Raw genomic sequence first — 23,310 nt, forward strand, 5'->3', positions numbered from 1 at the left:
ATCACAAGGGAAAGTATTGAGTACACCTATAATACAATTTCATTATATAACTATATTTTTCCTCGAGATAGGGAAGCTAAAGTCACTTCGCATCGACATTACTCATACACTATTCATACTATTCAAGGAATGGTGACTCCTAATACTACCCCTTCACATACTAACTTATCAACAACCAGTGGGTTGGCAATTAGTAAGGAAACAAATATGCAACATCACATAAATAGGTATGGTTTCCCATACTCATAAGCAAACATATCCCCCATGGTTGATTACTTCACCACCCCATGGCACACATAGCAAGTGTGAGTTTCTTACAACACACAAGGAATAGCACCGTTACTGGTTCAGTCACATTTACGGGGAGTACTTCTCAATCCGCTATCATCTACTTAAGAGAAGTTTTAATTATGCTTTTCACATGAATCAATAAATAAAGTTTACTCTAGATACATGTACTGAAATTCTTAACAATTCAATTTTACACAAGCAAATAACGTCATTCCGATATCTTTCTCAAATTCCACTAAGCATTTTCATTCACATTACTAACTATGCAATTTTCTTTTCCAAGGTGAAAACATTCCTCATTCAATTAGAAGCCAAAGCAAACATACAATTTCATATGCATTATAAAAAATCTTCTTAAATCACTGCATTCTTAATAGCATTTCAAAAACAACAACCTTATATTTTAGGCAAGAGGAGGAAGAGAGTTGGAAAAAACATCTTTTTCCTATGAATACACAAGATCTACAAGATCACACTATATGCTCAGATATAAGTCTATCATTTTAGTTGCACGGTTTTCATTTCGCTGTCTTTTAGGAGGGTGCCAAAACAACCTAGCATGACATTTCCAATTATTGTTGTTGCAATATAATGTTCTATTTTTCCGAACAAGAATTCAATACAAACAATTTTTTCGGTAATACAAGTCTTCTTGAGAACACTCACTATTCATAATACAATACAATAACACATCAAACCTAACATTGAAAATTCAAAATACGACAAGAAGGTAAATGAGGAGCTATCTACTAGATATTACACATTAATGCATACAAATTAACAAGTCTTTCATTTGCTCTTTTTAAACACAATAAGACAATTATCTATATCCAAAGCAAGTTAAATGGTGTGTTACTAAAATAGGTCCTAAATCAACTAGTTTGAAGATGCACATAAAACAATCTTTCATGGAACATACTACCACACTCTCGAAGCTACTGTAACATGTTCTCTTTTGGTACTTCTTTCACAACAAAGCAATTTTTCACAAGATCAACTATGCGCATATTAGTGCACCTTACCTAAGATGGACTTTAATTATATTACTCTTACAAAGCACATGGAGAAACCTTAATGTAAACATACAATTTTTCTCTCAATAACCAATATTAACTTTCAAACCAAACCCCTTACACATTCTAAAACACATAAGCGTTATAAGGCTCACACAAGGGCTCAAGAAATATCATCCTTTCTCTTGCAATAAGAAAACTTAAATAAGAGATAATTACCCATATCAACAACATTTTAATCTCTAGAGAGAGAGAGGAGGAAGAGTCATAATCATTCAATTTACTACATAATAAGCATTAATATTTGCCATACTAGTCCTTCAAGTGGACAACACTAAGATAGATCATAACCATGACAAGCACATATCATACTTTTAGATTCAAGATAATACCAACCAACCCAGATGGATTAGCCAAAAGAGTAAAATAAATCAAGAACGAAGGTACATACAACTCCCTTTTAGAATAAGAGAAATTGCAGACCAAGACCTCAATAAGCAGACAAAGCACCTATAATCATTCCAAAACACCCACATCAAGAAGGTGAAAACAAGGTGTGAAGCCACGCGTTACACACAAGTAGGTTTTGTTCAAACACACTCACAATCAAGGAGGACAAGCATACAACATAAGGTTGATACACCACACACCAACTAAGGGCACAAGCGAAACCAGAGATCCCAGTGTTGCAACCTAGCTCTGATACCAAGTGTAATGCCCCGCCAAGAAACCCCGAAGGGTTAAAGCTAAAACACTCAAATGGAGTGTAAATATTTTTTTTTTATAATAATAATAAGAGTGTTAATATTAAGTCACAACATTAAGATACATTGGAGTTATCTAACGCATAGATAACACAGCAGAAGACTAAACAAACCTAAGGAGTTTCCCTAGTGTGATTACGTAACTTAACACCTAACTCAACTCACGACATTAGATCCAATTAAACTGAATAGCTTAATTACATGTTATTACTTGGAACATGGATATAATTTGTTCAATGAATTAACATTATAGAGATTATGAAACGTTCATCTATTATGATCGTAGAAGCAGCTAACAAGAGGGATTTTACCCAATGAAGTTAAAACATAGTTAACTTAATAATTCACCCATTAAGGTTTAAGTATGGTTAACTTGATGAGTCCATCCATTTTAGATACAATGTAACCAATATATCAAGGTTCATTTATTTAGGTTTAAAAGTAAACAACCAAATGAGTTCATCTTGTATAGTTAAATTATGACTAATAAGAGGAGATTCTTTTATTAGGGTTTAAAATGTAAACTAACATAATGAGGTTCATCCATTAGGGTTAAAACATAACTAACTAATAAGTCATAGTACATTTATAGAGGATAAAATGTAAATAGCCTAATGGGTTCATTCATTAAGGTGTAAATATAATATAACCACATGAGTTCATCCAATTAATTTAAATATAGCTAATAAGATGAAATTCATTCATTAAGGATTAAATATGTAAATAACATAAGGGAGATCATCCATTGGGGTTAAAATATAACTAACTCGATGAGTTCACCCATTATAGATAAGATAGAGTTAATATGATGCAGTTCATTTATTAAGATTGAAATATAAATAGCTAAATGAGTTTCCCCTTTGTTAGTTCAATTATAGCTATTATGATGAAGTTCATTCATTAAGGTTATAATGTGGATAACCAATTGAGTTCATCCAATTATAGTTAGAATGGAGCTAATTTGGTGAAGATTATTTATTTAGAATAAAATGTAAATAACTATTTGGATTTCATCCAATTTAGTGAAATTTAACTAATATGACGATGTTCATTTGTTAAGAGAAAAAGGTGAGTAACTAACATAAGTTCATCCATTAGATTTACAATTTAGGTATTATGACAGTTAATCCTATATTAGTTACCCATTCACATTCGTTCAATTTACAAGCTTTATAACAAGTTAATCCAATAATGGTAACCTAGCGAGTTTCTTTCCACTAATACTTCTTTTAATTAATATTAACAAAATACTTTTCCATAATCATAATTACAATCTTTTATGACCCTAATTACTACATTTAACAAGATGACTAAATTTATGCACTTGAGATTTAGCTTCATCAAATTCCCATTATACACTTACAAAATACAACCATACATGATAACTTAAAGTATGAAATAAAAGAGACAAAGGCATCTCATAACACGGATATGATCTCGAAGTTCACCCCTAGAGGGCTACATCTCTAGGTCTGCTCAACTGCAAGACCCCTCTGGCAATTAATATAGTTAAGGTTACATAAGTTTCATGTCATTTACATCTTGCCTTATAGGCGAACACAACCACTATACAACGACCACTTCGGTCAATAAATACATAAATGATTCCTTCATAGAAGCTGATCCAACTGAACACATCAAAAGCAATTACAAAGGTCTCTTGTCTGACGGTTCCCTAACTAGGGACTTGACTGACTATGACCAAACACAAGCAACCAGATGGACGACAGAGTCTAAACAAACATAACAGGGTCTTGCCATCACTTTAAACTAAGTGAATACTAATAAATTAAACTTGCCATATTTCCATTTGTCTATTTCCCAATGTCGAGGATGAGTAAAACTAACCTATTTATTTTATCAAATGAGATATCATTAACTTACTAATTTTTCCAACGGTACATTATTAAATTTTCGTTATTTCTAATAGCATCTCATTTTAATTTTCAAAAGAAAGATCCAAAGATAAAACATCTCATTTTCCAATTACTCCTAAACTTTAGTAATCCACTTCTAAATTTACCATATGACCTATAACATTAAAATCTGAAAATAATATATCCTTGGATAATATATTATTTTTAAACATCACCAGATAATAATTATATTTTAATTCAAAAATCTCCCATAAAAATATAATTCCCTTGCATATACTAAACAAATACATGATCTAAAGGTATGAATTAGCATATACTTCTCTATGTATATACATGCCTAACTTAATAAAGCAATGACTAAACAATAATTATTATGCATTTGAAAGTATACTCCAAATTAGGAATCAACAATTAATATACATTTATTAATATATATTATTATAAAAATTATCACAATTAACATATAATTAAATCTATACATTAATTAATAATTAATATATAATATATAACTAATAAAACATATTAATTAAAATTTAATAACATTAAAACATTTTATTTTATTTTATTTTTTAAATCAAAATTTAAATTTAATAAAAAATAAATAAAATTTGTTTTAACAACCACACGGTTTCTGTCATTTCTCAAAAACCCAAAACTTTATTTTTACGGAATTTATAGAGAAGTTATAATGCAAAGTCACAAAGAAACCCAAAAACTTTCGTAGAAACCCAGTTTGTAAATTTGGAGATATTGTTGACATTCTAAAAAAGCATTTTCTGTCATTTCTCAAAAACCCAAATCTCATTCATTCACAGTCATAGATATATATATTTTTCCAGAATGTTCAAAACAATAAAATGGGGAAGTTTTCCAACAAGTTCATGATTTTCCCAAAAAACCAATAGCTTTTAGATAATAAGATTTGCTCAAACACGAAACCATTTAAACATTCTTGAACCAAAAAACAAACAATATTCACAACTAATACTCAAATTTTAAGAGCATTCATGGATATTTTTAGACCAACATTTCATGAAGATCCACCAAATACCATTTTTATTTTGATTTAGCAAAGAAACAGAAGGGAAAAACCAGGATCCTACCTCTTTAACATTCCTGGTAAGATGCGAAGAAGAGCCCCCAACTTGCAGCTGTAGAAATCCATCCTTGCCAAAATCCCCAAATCTCCATCCCCATATTTTTCTCTTCCAAAAATTCAACAACCCCCAAAAATATTTTTCAACCTAGGTTAAATGAGAACCAATTTTGACCTAATTTCTAATTTTAAAATTTAAGCCCTTTTAAAATAAAAAGAAATGATAATTCTTTTCAACTATTAAATTGATTTAACTTGATTTTCTAATTAATATACTTCTCTCTTATTTTAATCTTAATTTTAATTTCTCAATATTAATTAAGCCAACATTTATATTTCAAACTATTGACAAGGGTAAAGTATTTAAATTACATTAATTTCCAAAATCAATCTTTTACACTATATCAAACTTTACAAATTAAAAATGATTTTCTTTAAATAATAAAATTTACCCTTTCTTTTCCAAAATGCAAAAGTGGTTAAATTAATTATATTTCAAATAACTTTAAATATTTCCTTTTTTTTTTTTTTAAACGCATAAACTAATTAAATTCATTATTTAAAACTAACCATTCAATTAAATTCGCTACAACATAAATAAAGCGATCCTTTTAATTAATGATTAATCACCTAAAAGAAATATATTTATTTTGATTTTTCAACTACTAATGCGTAAATGAACACATTAATTGAAATTAAATACTTAGGATAACATACTCCATTTACCACACGCAAGGCACACGACACGCAACCCAAATGACAAAGGAACCCTACGGACCACACACGACACTCACCTGATCATGACTAAGGCAAGACGAGAGTTTTATGACCACCTAATCTGAATTCTAAGGATGAAGGAGGTATACTCAACCCTGCGAATCCTGAAGGAGATGAACCTTGCACCAAGGCGATATAGTACCTACAATCTCCCGTAACCATGAGTCATGCAAGCATAGATATATATACATATTCAATGAAGGCATTAGCTCGAGATTTATAACAAGAATTAGGAAACAACTACATTTACACAAGAATCGATGCAAAAGCACAATAATAGGTATGCACAATTATTTATATTATCTAATCTACAACATTGCATCACGGTTAACCAACCATTCAAGAATGCCACATAGGAAGTCAACCAAGGTCAAACAAGTTTTACAAGGCCGACTAAGGTAGGGGCATTACAGTATCCATGTAATATTTTTCACATTTTGAGTATGTTAAGGTTTTCATCTTTAATTTATCTTTTTAGTGTATTTTTTTTGTGTCAAAAACCAATTTGTGATATTTTTAGTTCATATTTAAATCTTTCATCAAATTTAAAAATAAATTACATTTTAAAAAACTAGACTCTATTATATATAAAATATAATTTAATTATGATTAATTTCATAAAATTTAGGTGTCTGCATGCTCAACTTTTGGTTTCTCAAGATGTGGCAACTTTGAAATTATTAAAAAACCATATATTAGTAAAAAAAATAATACAAAAATCAAGCATAAACTACATTGTGTTTTCTAATTTTCAATAAAGAAACTTTTGAAATACTAAATTAAAGTTGACATTTTAGTGTCACCACACTATATTCTTTGTTATGCTTTTTTGAGAAAATAGGACCACTTTGTTTGGCCCCTTTTTTAAAACCTTTAATATCCACCATTTTTTAAAGAATAGTAGTTTAGAAAGTAGGTTTGGAGCACTAATACTCTTGTTTATGTTGCATCTTCAAATTTTGTGTGTAACCATCTTTAATTTCTCATCCAAGATCAATCTTTTCTAATTTCAGATAAAAGTGACCACTTACAACCACCTTTTGGTCCCCCATTTCCATGCACCTGTGCATACTTGAACTGTAGAGTGTGAAAACCCTTCTTTGGATTGTTGACCCCTTTGACATTGAGTTTGGAATTGATGTCATGATGAGGCATTATACTTGGTTTGAAATGAGCATTGTAATAGGTTAAATGTTCTCTCAAGACTTTAGTTAGTTTTATTTGGTCCTCTCTCTCATATTGTTTTTGAATGACTCCATGGATAGGTCTTTTTGTTTGATATTTTGTGTATCTCATTTTGCCTTAGTTGTTGATGTCTCATAAGTTTTGTATCTAATAAGAGATTAATACCTCATCATTATCTCATGATAATATATTTATGGCTTGTTACAACAAGACTATAAGTCATTAATAGTCTAATTCCTATGGGCTATATAGATGTCTAACAATGAGAGATTGAAGGTATCTTATGCCTACATTAAAAAAATTGTCTACAATCTTCTCAGTGGAAAAGATCAATTGTTTACTCTATGAACATGGCATATGCGGTATCATTTTTTTATTAAAATTAATCATATCTTTAATGTTGTCTTTGATTTTGAAAAACTCATAACAATAATGTTAGTCCCAACCGGTGCTGAAAGAGGAGGGGTGAATAAGCACTTTATTAGTTTTGCTCAATTAAAACTTTTAACTTAAGTTATCACTAACTTAACATTCATCAACATAAATAACTATTGCAGAATAATAACCATGCATGAAAAGAAATACAGTCACACCAAGATTTATCTCATGGAAACCTAAATGGGAGAAAACTATGGTGTGAGTAGTAACTCACAAAATTTGTACTCTTCTAGAGTACGCCCGGTGAAGAGCCATCCCTATTAGGAGATTACAAGGACACTGTTAGGTGCCACCCGATTAAGGGACTCTGTCTAAGGCATGTTAGTGTCTTTACACTATTAAAGGTAGCCTTATCAAAAGGTCTTAAGATCATCAATTAAGATGACACCCGGTTAAGGGATTTTTACAATGGGAGTTGTTAAAGTCCACCCTATCAAGGGATTTTAGTTGCAATAGTTAGAGAGAAACATAAAGATGATCTGATAGAGTGGCTACTCATTAGCTTGATCAAATTACACTAAAGAATCACACTATGTCTACATCGGTTGTGTCTATTACAACACTGGTTTCCTGAACACACCATCAACTCTGCCCTCTGCCAATTTGATGATCCTTGGATTCCACACTGTCAGTCCTTTGTCACTCCACTCTGCACTCTCTTAAACTCCCCTTGTGTACACTTTCACTTTTTCTCTATTCACCTTTGCAACCACTTTTTCAAGAATGAGACATGTGAATTTATTGACCCTACATTCTATCGCCAACTTTCCCCTCCAAAACATCTCATTCAAAATTCCATTAACATGACTTAAATCACGCCCCTAAAATCATTATAGGAATCTTTGTCAAGATAGTCGAACATGTCGATAAGTCTATCAGTTGACTAGAGAAGACTCACGATTTAACTGAATGTGTAGCGTCGTAAATTTTACGCACTTGCTAGGATGGTACAATTTCACACCTAGTTTAGCACCTGCCTTGGTGCATTTTGCATTTTGCATTGCATTTCCCCTTTAGCACTTAATTAATCAAATTAATTAGGTTTAAGGTTCTATTTCATCATCTTCCACATCATAAAGTCAGGCCCTTTTCATTAAAGTGTGCCCCTTTCATTTTATTCCTCCAATACATCATTTAATCAAAAACCCTAATTAGGTCCTATTTTGAACTTGGGGGCTTGATTTCGGGGGTCAAAACATCTCAAAATCACCTGTAACTTTGGGATTCTCTCTAAAATCATCATATCCGACGGCCTTGAAAATTTGGTGAAAAGTTGACGGGACCATGGCGCCCGGAGTGCACACGGTCCTGGACATTATTCCCAAAATTTTAGGGGCGCGATCCAATCATAAAATAAAGTTTAACCCCAAGAAATTGGTAGGAGATTCAATCTCTAGGTCGGCCAAAAGTTGAAATTAAGACCTAGGGTTTCATATATAAGAGCTCTCTTTCTTCATTTGAAAGGATCGAAATTTTGGGTTTCAAGGGACCTTCGATACAGCAAAAGAGCAGATCTTTGAAGACTTCAACATCAACATCCATCCATCAAGAATTCATCAATTTCATTCATCCATTTAGGGCTTTGAAGGCATTGAAGAGCAATAAGGGATCACCGACTGAAGATTGGCTTGTACCCCTCCCTTGGGGTTGGGTATGATTTCATTTTGTTTTCATGTCATTGCATAAGCCTCATTATATCACTTGTATTCATGCTTTAGATCTCTTTACATCTTGATTTGGAGCATTTACATTATCATTTACAAGCAATTAGGGTTTACTTTCTAGGTTGCTCTAGTTTGCTTACTTGCATTTTAGGATCTTGCACACACACAAGGTCTGCACACACACTACTTTTACAATACAACTTGGCTATTCGTGGAAGGTGGAAATCACCAAAGCGGGGGTTTGACTAAGGCGAAACCCTATATAGCCACCCACCGTACCTTTTCAGATATAAGTGCAGGTTTTGGGATTCAGACGACGCCGCAAGTTGCAGATCCGACGGAAGAAGACAAAGACTGAACTTCACACCAAATTTCAGAGCAAAAGACCAGGACAGGGGTGTGGGGCGCCCTGGTCCTGCTAGGACAGGGGCGCTAGGCGCCCTGGTCCCTGGGACAAGGGCACTGGGCACCCTATTCCTTCTATCAGACAGCATTTCCGATAATTTTCCAGGTTGCAAAATAGCAATTTCAGGTGCAGTTTCAGGAGCAGAATCAGGACAGTGGCGCCCGCGCCCCCGTCCCGAACATTTTCACTCAGATTTTAACTCTGGGTACGCATCTGCATTCTTATTTTATCCTTGTGTTTACAGCTTTCCATTGTTCAACTTCAATTCTGCAATTTTGTTATTAGTTCATACTTGCACTTTGAGGTTAGGAATTGAACTTGCATCATTTTATCTTTCAATTACAACAAAGGAATAGGAACCCTAATAGGTAGCCCATGGCTCTCTCTTTTACAAAAAGAAGTAGCCAATTGTGTGATACCTCTAGGCTCTTTTGTATTCCACAATGTGTGTCAAAAGGTAGGATTAGGACATGTTAACCTAGTCTCGCTTTTTCCCCTACACATTTTGGTGAACCTGACGTGAAACTTATTATTGCTTTCTCTTGCATTGCATTTGTTATATCTAGATCTAGATTTAGTGTGTTTCATTTAAGTTTCATTTTCATAAAAAAAAAAAAAACAAGAAAAAAAAAAAGGAAAAAAAAAAGGGAGAGTGTGTTTCTTTGTTTCTTTGCATTGTGTGTTTAAATTTTATGCAATCTTTATTTCAAAATGTTAGATTTTTATTTGCAAGATGTTCATATTTATGATGAAGTATGCAATTATGTCGATTATGAGTATAGCCAAGATGAATTAGATGAAGCTTTAGATGAATTTTTGAATCCTAAAAATGCCAAACCTTCATTTTACCAAAGACTCATAAACCTTGTTACTATGCCATTTCGTTGTGATGAGAAAGATAAGTTGAATGGTTCCTCTCAAGGGTACATTCCTATCAACTCTTCCACTGAATCTAGTAACATGGTTGTTTTCAATGATCCCCTCTATGAAGAGATGTCTCCTTTTGAATCAAAAGATAAACCTTTTAATCGATATGATCATGCTTTGTTGGATGATGCTCTTGATGACTTTGTGGCTTTGTCAAAATCTTTAAACAAGAACAAAACTTCTAAATTAGTTAACATGATAAACCTAAAAGAGCATAATAAGCCTCTCTTTGAAGTCCAAGGTGCTTATCCTTCTCCCACTTTTCAAGTTTCTAAATCACCTTCCCTTACTATCCAAGGAGGGTATGGTCATGATTCCTTTCTTACTCCGAATAAACCTATCATCACTATGCAAGGAAGAAAACCTATGAGTCCTTATAGTTATGCCAAGCAATTAACTAGAGAGAGTTACCATGCGGTTGCCCATACTTATCATACTAGAAATAATAGGCAGCCTAATCCTCCTCCTGTTACTCCAGTTTCTCTTCCTAATCCTCAACCAATTCTTCCGCAAGCTCCACATATTTCACAAGTTCTTAGTAAGGAATATGATCTCATAGAACAACTTAAAGCTACCCCTGCTAAGATATCCCTTTGGGATTTGATTCAAACTTCTTCCGTTCATCACGGGATGTTACAAGATGCCTTGAAAGATTTGAATGTTCCTCCACCAAATACATCTAGTAATATAGTGTCTTTGGTTAACTCTATGATGAATCCTAAAGCTCAAATTGTGTTTACTCAAGATGAATTGCCTACTAGTGAAATTCAACATCAATATGATCCCTTGATGATTGTGGTTATCATAAATGACACTGCTATAAGACGAACACTGGTAGATAATGGCTTTGGCCTTAATGTGTGTAGCATTAATCTATTGCATAAGATGAATGTGGATACATCCCTTATTGAGCCTGACTCTCGTCCCATTTGAGGCTTTGACAATGTGGCTAAGTCTTCATTGGGTATTATCACCTTACCCCTCACAGTGGGGCCTGTTACTTTGCCTACACCTATCCATGTTATGTCGGGAAATCTAACATACAACTTGTTATTAGGGAGACCTTGGATTCACAGTATGTAGGCTGTCCCCTCTACATTGCATAGACATGGTAAATTTATTTATAACAATAAGACATATATCTTGATAGGTGATACTAATTTCCAAGCTTGTTTGCAAACATCTACTTCCAAAGGGGGTTCTTCTAAGCCTTCCTCTTCTAGTGGTGACTCTTTAAACAAGATACCTATCGATGAATCTTCACTCTCTGATGATCAAAATTCTTTGGATGAGTCTAAAGCTCTGGAAGAAGATTCTTCTCGACTTGAATCTACACATGAGAAGGCTTTTGATCCTGAGAAGGTTCTCGCAGAAGACAATTGGGGATCTCTTGATTTTAATCCCACCTTTGTAGGTGAGTATAGGGTCCCTTCTAGAGAGCTTAAAGTTGAAAAGAAGGAAGAAGCTAAAAATCAATCAATCTTACCTGAACCTATGAGCAATAATTTTGTGGCCGCCTCTCAAACTTCTTCTCCTCACACCTCTAATTCTGAAGGATTGGATTCTTTGTCTTATGAAAAACCACCTTCTCTTTCTAAAATGGCTGATCGTTATGGTCATGGTTTTCATATTCTAGCTAAGCATGGGTATCATGGAAATGGTTGCGGCACTCACGAACAAGGGATAAAGGTTCCTCTCGAGAATAATCTTTATGATGTGACCTTTGGACTTGGTTATAATCCCTACAAATGTACTAAAGCTTCTAAGAGACCATGTATTAGTGTTAATGCCATTTCTATATCTCTACCAATGAGACACCCTGAGTATATTGATGGGGATCCTCCGTGTGCCTGTGCTTTGGATGTCTTTCCTACCAATGATACTTTAGCTGAGTTTTTAGGAGCATATGATACTCTTCCTCATTATCATCACAATAGGGGATTTCCTTATTGTTTGAACACTTAAGCTTATTTTGGAAAAGAGATTGATAATGGTGAGATTGTGAAAGAATTCCCTCAATTAAAGGATAATCCTCAACAAAGTAATCTTCTTATAAGTGACACCATTGATGTTAAGATGGATCCTTGCAATGAAGAAAAAGTTATTAGGATTGGGAAATGTTTGGATGAAGAAGAACAAAAACAATATGCAAATTTATTGCATGAATTCCCTGAGATCTTTGCTTGGACATATTCTAACATGCCTGGTATAGATCCTAAGATTGTTACTCATAATATTGTCTTAGTTCCCGATGCTAAGCCTGTGAAACAAAAGATTCGAAAAATGAATCCTAAGGTAGCTTTGCTTGTTAAAGCTGAGATTGAAAAATTATTGGAGGCTGGATTTATCCGCCCTATTGATTATTCCTCGTGGATTTCAAATATTGTCGCTATGGCTAAATCAGATAATAAAATAAGAATGTGTACCGACTTTTGAGATTTAAATAAGGCTTCTTTGAAAGATGATTTCCCTCTCCCAAACATTGACATGATAGTTGATTCTACAACAGGACATGCTTTGTTATCCTTCATGGATGGTTTTTCAGGATACAATCAAATCTTCATTAATCCTCAAGATCAATTCAAAACTGCTTTCACCACTCCTTAGGGTACGTTCTGTTGGGTGATGATGCCTTTTGGGCTTAAAAACGCCGGCGCAACTTATCAACGAGCAATGACCCTTATTTTTCATGATTATATGCACAAGATTTTAGAAGATTATGTTGATGATATTTTAGCCAAATCCATTCTCCGTATAGATCATATTAAGATCCTTCGTCAAATCTTTGAAATAATTTGTAAATATCACATGCGCTTGAATCCCCGAAAATGTGTTTTTGGTGTGGATAGTGGAAAACTATTAGGATTCATAGTTTCGCATCGTGGGATTGAGGTGGACACTAAGAAAATAGATGCTATTGTCAACATGCCACCTCCTAGAAATGTGTCTCAACTCAAAAGCTTACAAGGAAAGATTCAAGCTATTTGTAGGTTTGTATCTCAACTTGCGGATCATACTTTTCCTTTTACTCAACTTCTCAAAAAGAATATCACTTTTCAATGGAACAAAGATTGTCAATAAGCATTTGAAGATTTAAAAGTATATTTGGCTAATCCTCCTATCCTTCAACCAGTCGAACCTTCTAAGCCCTTTCTTCTTTATACAGCTGCTTCATCTCATGCTCTCGCAGCATTATTGGCACAACATGATAAAGATGGTAAAGAGTGTCCAGTTTATTATATAAGTCAAACCTTACTCAATTATGAGACCCGATATTCTGCGATAGAAAGACAATGCTTGGCCTTGGTGTTTGCGACTCAGAAATTGAGACATTATCTTTTAAATTCAGAAGTCCACATCATGGTAAAGTTTGATCCTTTGAAGCATCTTTTCTCTAAAACTGATTTATCAGGGCGCCTAGCTAAGTGGGTTATGATGTTAACTGAATTTGACCTTAAATTTGTTTCACAAAGAGCAATTAAAGGGCAAGCGTTGATCGATCACTTAGTTGAGGCCCCTTCACCTTTCTCCTTCCCTAACCCTGAGTCCTTTCCTGATGATTTCATTCTTTGCACAGAGAGAGATGAAACTTGGGAGTTGTACTTTGATGGCTCTAAGTGACGTACGGGATTGAGGGCTGGTGTTGTTCTGATTTCTCCCACGAAGAAATCCATTCCCTTATCTTATCGTCTCAATTTCCTATGCACCAATAACATTGCTGAGTATGAGGCTCTTATAGCAGGAATAAAGGCAACCTTGGCTTTGAATGTAAAGCAAATACATATCTATGGAGATTCTCAATTGATTATAAGACAAGTAACAGGACTGTATAAAGAAAAACAAGACAAATTATCACAATATAAAGACCTTGCTATCTCTTTGTTACAAAAATTCGATTCTTATACCATGGAACCTGTTCCTCGAAAAGATAATAGACATGCGGACACAATGGCATGTGTGGCTTCTCTTGTATCTTTAGAGGACCCTATGGTTGATCTTAAATTTATTATTCACAACCTTATTTCTCCAGCTATTGTAGATGATTCTAGCTTGGTGACATGTTGTGACTTTATAGACTCAAATGAATGGTATTCGCATATAGTAAGATACTTGACCGATGGTACCTGTCCTGAATCCGCCAATAGGAACACTAGGGCTAGAATTCGCAAGCTGTCCGCTAGATATATCATTCTTTCTAATGTTCTTTACCGAAGGGGTTATAACGGTCTTCTCCTTCATTGTCTTAACAAATCGAAAATCCCTATTGCCCTTGAAGAAGCACATTCAGGTGCCTATGGGGGGCATTTTGGAGGCAAATCCTTGGTTCAAAGGTTGCTTCGTATGGGGTATTATTGGCAAACTATGCAGCAGGATTCTTTTTCATTTGTTAAGAAATGTCATCAATGTCAAAAACACAATAATCTGATTCATGCTCCTGCCCAAGAACTTTGTTCTCATGTAGCTTCTTGGCCTTTCTCTGCATGGGGGTTGGATCTCATCAGTAAAATCTCTCCTCCTTCATCTCAAGGACATACTTTCATTATAACCGCAACAGATTACTTTACAAAGTGGGTAGAAGCTGTTCCCCTTCGCTCTACTACTGCTGAAGTGATTTGTCGATTTCTTCTAGAAAACATTATTCCTCGATTCGGGATACCTTCCACTATAATTTCAGATAATGGGACATCATTTAAGAACAAGGACGTGAAGAAATTCCTTGAGAAATATCATATCAAACATCGATTTTCTACACCATACTATCCTCAATCAAATGGTCAAGCCGAATCATCCAATAAGATAATTGAACAAATTATTTGCAAAACCGTGAATAAGCATGGTAAGGATTGGAGTACTCAGCTAATTTATGCTCTTTGGGCTTACCGAATGAGTGTATGAATTGCTACAGGAACCACCCCTTATAATCTTGTTTATGGTGCTGATGCTATCATGCCTTTAGAGTTAGAGATTCCATCACTTAGAGTTTCTCTCAAAGGTATAGTAGATGATGACTCTAATAGAGAACAAAGACTTCAGCAGCTTGAGATGCTTGATGAACAGTGTATAAATGCTCTTGAGCATATTCAAGCATATCACAAAACCCTACAACAAAGCTATAATGATAAGGTGATTCAACGTTCTTTCTCAGTAGGTGACTTAGTTCTCTATGAGAATCAGCGCAATGTTATTGAACCGTATATTGTTATTGAAGATTATGGATCAGGTGCTTATAAAATAGCAGGGTGTAGACGGTACACCTCTTAAAGAACCTATAAATGCTATGCACTTGTGTAGATACTTTTCTTAATTCCTCATTCCTTATCTTTTATTTCATTTACCTTCTTATCACTTCTTCAAAATTGGATAATATGTTAGCATATCTTTGTTAGAGCAAATAGAATTAAATGATGTTTTGTTTAATCTATATTGCTTTGTTCCTGACAAGCGTGTTTCTTTATTCTATATTTTGTCTTGAATTCATTTATGTAAATTGCAAAAGATTTACATTTCCATTAAGCTGGCATATTATACAATGTCTTTATGTGTTAAATAGAATTGTATCATGTTGTGTTTAAGTTTAAATTAAATCACATTACTTATATGATTCTTAGGCTTAACACATATTTCTTCTCTATCATCAATGTAGTACTTGATCAAATATTTTATTTTAATTAAGTCACACATGTATCAATTTAATCATGGAGCATTGAAAAATCAATCACATGGAAATTAAATTCAGAACATACATGTACATCTACCAAATGTATTAACTTTAATCAAAATACACATTGTTTTAGGAATTAAAGATAACACATTTGAGACAAAGAGAAGAATGTATATATATATATATATGTGGATATACAAAAGTAGGTCACTATACATCCAAAATGTGACCTATCCTACATCATGAGATCATCTCCTATCCCTAGGGCTAGTGGCTAGAGAGTGACGACTAGACGCTCCCTCCTGATCTGGCCGTGAAGGTGGACCCATAGGTGTATAGCATGATATAGACCGTGAATGACTCCGAGAGGAACTCCTATGATCCCTATCCATAAGGGTCGCGCGATACGAGGTAGCCTCGACCTGAGCTACTGCTAGATCACGCTGTGCCCGCTGAAGGTCCTCTGATAGAACTCTCTCTCTCTCCCTCCATATTTCCACCTGTACTCGAAATGGGGAAAACAAGTCATCATGCCGACCCGCACTCCCTTGAGGTCTATAAGCAACCTATGAGGAACTAGGGATCTATGCCGTCATGGAAATATCTATCACTGCTTGCTGGATCAGGGAAAGCCACTCCTGCACATTAGCTATAGCAGTAGAACAGATTTTGTATTAGTACCATTCTATATCATCAAAACATTAATCAATCAATATAAACCTACTATACCTGGATCTCCCTCGCGCCAGTAGGGATCATGATATGGTAGCATCTGTGACTGGGAACTACTAGGCTCCCCATGCTCGAATGATTTGTGCACGATGGGTACAGGTCTCCGTATCACCTCATGTTCCCCCTTTTGTGGAATAAGAGGAGGATCTAAGGCTATGGTATCATCTTCTGAATGGTGGGGAGCTGCATCTGACTCCTCCTCATCATCTCTATCCTCCTCCTCCTCATCATTCTCATCCTCATCCACATCCTCGTTCTCCTCATCATCATCTCTATCTGTGTCATCCTCCTCTCCTTCCTCCTCCTCCTCGACACTAGGCTGATCTCCTATGGGTGGATCAGGATCTCGTGCCTCCTCATGACCCTCTCCCTCCTCTGGCTCCTCTGATCTGGATCCTTGATCCTCATCTTGGTCTCCATGGACCTGGATGGCCTATCGGGTGATCTGGTGGAAAGATAGGCCCCGGGTATGTCCTCACAAACCATGAGAGATACTTGCGCTATGCTCCGGGATCTATGGCATAATCAGTGACCACATCCTGATCGGACCCCTCTATATCTGTGATCTCGATATCATCTATCATAGGTCTCGCTACTGCTCTGGGTCTGGGAAGGACTCGTGAGTGTCGAGTGTAGATGGGTACATCGACAGGAACACACTGCTCTAGCCCAAACTACCTCTGTACTCAGTCAAAGTAGAATGGGACTATGATATGTGGATATCGTCCTCTCAGTAGGCGGTTCCTCTGTAAGCATGCTAGTTGCCTCTCCATTCCATCCCATCTGTGCATCCGCAGATATGGTCTCCATACTGTCACCTCAGCTGTCAACCTATCGAATGTCACTCTCCAATATAGTAGATCCCCAAATCTCCACTCCTGGTAAGTGGATAAGCAAACACCCTAGGTCGCTCACTAGCCGCACTCATCGGATAGCCGACAGGCCTGATTCATGTAAAGTGCTCAAATATCCACACCTGCAGAAGTGTGCATGTCATCAAGCTACAACCCTATCCAAAAACATACTCCTTGAGGTTGTGATAGAGATGTGCAAGCATACTCTGACCCCAGGCATATACTCTCCTATGTCTCTCCATAGCCCTGATGCACCATTTGAGACCCCCATGCATGTGCGTACCTCGCCCATTAGGCCAGACAGCTAGTGCAATGATGGCAATCATAAGATGTCTCACGAGGGGCACCTCTCCTGTAGGATGTAAGAGCTAATTGACCATGATGCGACCTCTCGTCTCACTCGGCATAACTCTCCCTATGCAGTATACCTGCTCCCTCTGATGGTCCTCCGTTGACTGATCGGTCGCGTATGTCACGATAGCTCCTCTGATCGGTAGGCAAAGTATGCGGTACACATCCTCAAGTGTAACCATCATCTCTCCTACTGGAAGCTGGAATGTACATGTGTCAGGATCCCATCGCTCCATGAGTGCCATCAGCATCGCAGGATAGAATCGAATGGCCGACATAAGGATCATATACCACAAACCTACTATTGATAATGTATCTCTCTCTGCCTGAGTCAGCTGGGGAATCTGATCTCACAAACTGCGAAGAATCTGCCCCGCCGTGTGCTCTCTCATGTATGGGAGACCCTGAAATACAAAAAAACATCAGTGTAATCAGTACTCAATCATCAAAATCATCTATGCCAAAAACGCAAACTGACGAACATCGAAAGCTAACCCTTGCCAAGTCCTGATTGGGACCATGGCACCTTGAGGGGACCATGGCACCCTGAGAGGACCATGGCGCCCTTCAGGGACCATGGCACCCCACAAGGACCATGGCACCCTGGGTGGGACCCAGGGTCAGATTCCAGGGCCTGCATTCGATCACAGAAACTCAAAGTCAATAGAAATACAGAAAGTCAAAGTCAAAGTTTAGTCAACTCACCTGGTCCAGTGGCTCATCGCCGATCATGGCCTGTCGCATAATCTCTATCCTTGTGGGATGCTTCGGTCATCGTGAAGGCATGATGATGGCTATGTGGTCTCTACTACAATGAACAATACTCATAAATCAACAAAGTGACAAATGCAATAGTCACTTTCGAGGTATATACTTTCATTCCTTTACCTTTACTTTCAAAACCCTAATTTTCCTCTATCACTCATTTCATCATAACTTGAGTTTGGGAGATGCGATTTTTGAATTGTTTGTTGTTTAGGAATCGTATTTTTGTTCCCTTACTCCCTTGATGTTCCAAAATGTTCTTTGATGAAGCCTTTTTAGTGAACATCTATCATCAATAATCTCTCACACAATTTGTCGTAAGTAAACATGCTACCCTATTTCACCTCCCTAATAAGCAAGCCGAAATAGGGGGGCATATAGCTACTCACAAATTTCATCACTTTCCTTAGTAAGCATTAGGTGATTTTGTGATCTAACATGTGTTTTGTAGGGTGTGGTTCCTAACTGTGTACTGCAGATACCGCTTGGGGCTTCGTTCGACAGACTTATGGATATATCCTTTTTCAAATAATGTTTACTTTCCTGTACTTTAGCTTGCATATGCACGTAGTACTCATGTGACTGCTAAAGTGGGGGCTAAATGTAGCATTGTAAATTGTACGCACTTGCTAGGATGGTACAATTTCACACCTAGTTTAGCACCCGCCTTGGCGCATTTTGCATTTTACATTGCATTTCCCCTTTAGCACTTAATTAATCAAATTAATTAGGTCTAAGGTTCTATTTTATCATCTTCCACATCATAAAGTCAGGCCCTTTTCATTAAAGTGTGCCCCTTTCATTTTATTCCTCCAATACATCATTTAATCAAAAACCCTAATTAGGTCCTATTTTGAACTTGGGGGCTTGATTTCGGGGGTCAAAACATCTCAAAATCACCTGTAACTTCGAGATTCTCTCTAAAATCATCATATCCGATGGCCCTAAAAATTTGGTGAAAAGTTGTCCAGACCATGGCGCCCGGAGTGCACACGGTCCCGGACATTTTTCCCAAAATTTTAGGAGTGCGATCCAATCATAAAATAAAGCTTAACCCCAAGAAATTGGCGGGAGATTCAATCTCTAGGTCGACCAAAAGTTGAAATTAAGACCTAGGGTTTCATATATAAGAGCTCTCTTTCTTCATTTGAAAGGATCAAAATTTTGGGTTTCAAGGGACCTTCGATATAGTGAAAGAGTAGATCTTTGAAGACTTCAACAACATTCAACATCCATCCATCAAGAATTCATCAATTTCATTCATCCATTTAGGGCTTTGAAGGCATTGAAGAGCAATAAGGGATCACCGACTGAAGATTAGCTTGTACCCCTCCCTTGGGGTTGGGTATGATTTCATGTTGTTTTCATGTCTTTGCATAAGCCTCATTATATCACTTGTATTCATGCTTTAGATCTCTTTACATCTTGATTTGGAGCATTTACATTATCATTTACAAGCAATTAGGGTTTACTTTCTAGGTTGCTCTAGTTTGCTTACTTGCATTTTAGGATATTGCACACACACAAGGTCTGCACACACATTACTTTTACAATACAACTTGGCTATTTGTGGAAGGTGGAAATCACCAAAGCGGGGGTTTGACTAAGGTAAAACCCTATATAGCCGCCCACCATACCTTTTTAGATATAAGTGCAGGTTTCAGGATTCGGACGACGCAACAAGTTGCAGATCCGACGGAAGCAGACAGAGACTGAACTTCACACCAAATTCTAGAGAAAAAGACCAAGATAGGGGCGTGGGGCACCCTGGTCCTGCCAGGATAGGGGTGCTAGGCACCTTGGTCCTTCTGTCAGATAGCATTTCCGACAGTTTTCCAAGTTGCAAAATAGCAATTTCAGGTGCAGTTTCAGGAGCAGAATCAGGACAGTGGCACCCGCGCCCCTGTCCCAAACATTTTCACTCAGATTTTAACTCTGGGTACGCATCTGCATTCTTATTTTATCCTTGTGTTTACAGCTTTCCATTGTTCAACTTCAATTTTGCAATTTTGTTATTAGTTCATACTTGCACTTTGAGGTTAGGAATTGAACTTGCATCATTTTATCTTTCAATTACAACAAAGGAATAGGAACCCTAATAGGTAGCCCGTGGCTCTCTCTTTTACAAAAATAAGTAGCCAATTGTGTGATACCTCTAGGCTCTTTCGTATTCCACAATGTGTGTCAAAAGGTAGGATTAGGACATGTTAACCTAGTCTCGCTTTTTCCCCCACACAGAATGTTAACTGAATGTTACCAGTCTGTCAGTTATAGACTCTTCTGTTGTACTGATCAAAATCTATCTATTTGGTTTCCTGTTATATACTAGTATGTTCTTTGATTAGATAGTGGAGCTCTTCTGTGCCAGTCTACACACCGCTACCTAGTCTACTTACTACTTGCCAGTCTACTTACTTCTTGCCAATCTACTTACTGCTTGTCGGTCTACTTATTGTTTTTTGGTCTACTCACTGCCCACCACTACCCAGTCAACTTACTACCGATAGGCTATGAAGTCTTAAGAGATGATGTTTCCAACAATGACAACCATATTATTCACCGGTCATACAAAACTGCATCAGAATGCCAAAAAACTCCCCCTTTGGCATTGGTGGCAAATATTACAAAATGCTACAAAATTCTGTCAGTTATAGCCCCTATTTCTGACCCTTGTGACTCGTAACTCACACTTTACAAGACTCCAAAAGTCCCCCTTTTTCCATCAATGGCAAAGACTATACAAAATAATTTGTCAAAATAAAGAAAAAAATCTCTTTGAAATTTTCTTGAGCCACTTTCAAAAAAGATTTTTATGAAGATTGAACCTTTTTCATGATGGTGAAGTGGCCATGTAAGATTGCAATGAAGACCTCCATATCATCAATTGTCTTGCAATTAGGTTCATTTATTAGACGGTCTGCTTCTTTAATATTTAGTGGCATGAAATCAATAATTGGTGCCAAATAGCATTGGAGTTCTAACAAACTAAGACTTCTTTTGTCTTCTTCATCTTTCAACCTTCTGATTTCATGATTTAGCATTTTGACTTGTCTAGTAAAGGTTGATGTTGAACTAGTAAGAGGATTAAAAGAGCTTATTAGATCTTTGATTTTCTTTTGAATCTGATTTCTTTTGTCTTTTAAGTCTTTGATTAAGGAAGGAAAACTTGAAGATTTCACTAGAAGATGACCAACTTGTTGCAATATATTTTTAACTTCTTCTATTCTAGTGGAAAGAGAAATTTTTCCAACTGATATTTGTTCCATTAAGTTATCTCCTCTCTTCATTTCATATTGCCTTATTGCATCCTTCTCCAGATTGGTTGCCTCTAAAATGATTGCTTTAACAAGAGTATCCAGCTAATCAATAATAGGTGCAATATCATCAACTACAATGTCCGAGATTAGGTCAGAGAGAATTGTCTTGGAAGAAGTGATAATTATTTCCTTCTTTTTCTTTCCTCTCAATTTGGATTCTTAGTTTTTTTGAGACTTTCATCAATTGCTTGGGGGTCATTTTATTTATATCAATGACCAAGTCTCCTTCTTCTTCCTCCTCTATTTCTTCTTCTTTTTTTACAGTCTCAACCTCTGAGCTAGTTGTTGTGATGATTCTTACATTTTTATTCTCACTTTAATTTTTTAAAACTAACTTCCTCTTTGCTGGAGGAGTATTCATCACTGCTTTACTATCCTCTACTTTCTTCTCTTCCTCTTTTCCTTCCTCTTCTTTTTTCTCTTCTTCTTTTCCTTCCACCTCTTTCTTCTCTTCCTCTTTTCCTTCCTCCATTTCCTTCTCTTCCTCTTTTCCTTCCTCTATTTTCTTCTCTTCTTCTTTTCCTTCTTCAGAGAGAATATGATTTGGTGTTAATAGGTTCTATGAGGTGTATCCTCATAAGGAATGTCTTCAACTATCACTTCACCTTGACTGGGAAGCTTATTTTGATCAGCTTCCTTCACCAGTGAAGTATGAACTGGTTGTTCGATATCCTTTGTTAGATTGGGGATGTCTGACACAAAATTTCCTATGATGTCCTTAACTGTGAAAGTATCAAAGTCTTGAGTGGATTCTTATTCCTTAGCTTTTCCTTTGTCAAGGGAAGCTGCACCTTGGTCTTGTTTTGTTTCCTTTTAAATTTATTCTTTATCTTCCTTTTGTTGATCCATAATTTTCTTCCACAAGGGAACACCTTCAACATGCACTACTCCAACTTCACATACTACCACTTTCCTAGTTCTATTCCTTACTCTAAAATGTTAAATGCATGCTTCAACTACTAGTGAAGCTTGATCAAGATCTAAGTCATTCTTCACTTCCATGAGTGCTTTTATTCTGAGTTACTTTTCAATAGCAAGAGTTGTTTTCCATCTTCCTTCAATTTGATCTTGCAAATATGATGGGATTATACCATATAATTCACTAGGAGTCCTAGAAAACTTGTGCAAGTTCCAAATCAATGCTTCCTCAATTTTCCTTTTGTCTTTTTCATTACTGAGGGAATATCTTCT

The sequence above is a fragment of the Cryptomeria japonica genome, chromosome 7 (genome assembly GCF_030272615.1).
Source record: "Cryptomeria japonica chromosome 7, Sugi_1.0, whole genome shotgun sequence".
Classification (NCBI taxonomy): Eukaryota; Viridiplantae; Streptophyta; class Pinopsida; order Cupressales; family Cupressaceae; genus Cryptomeria; species Cryptomeria japonica.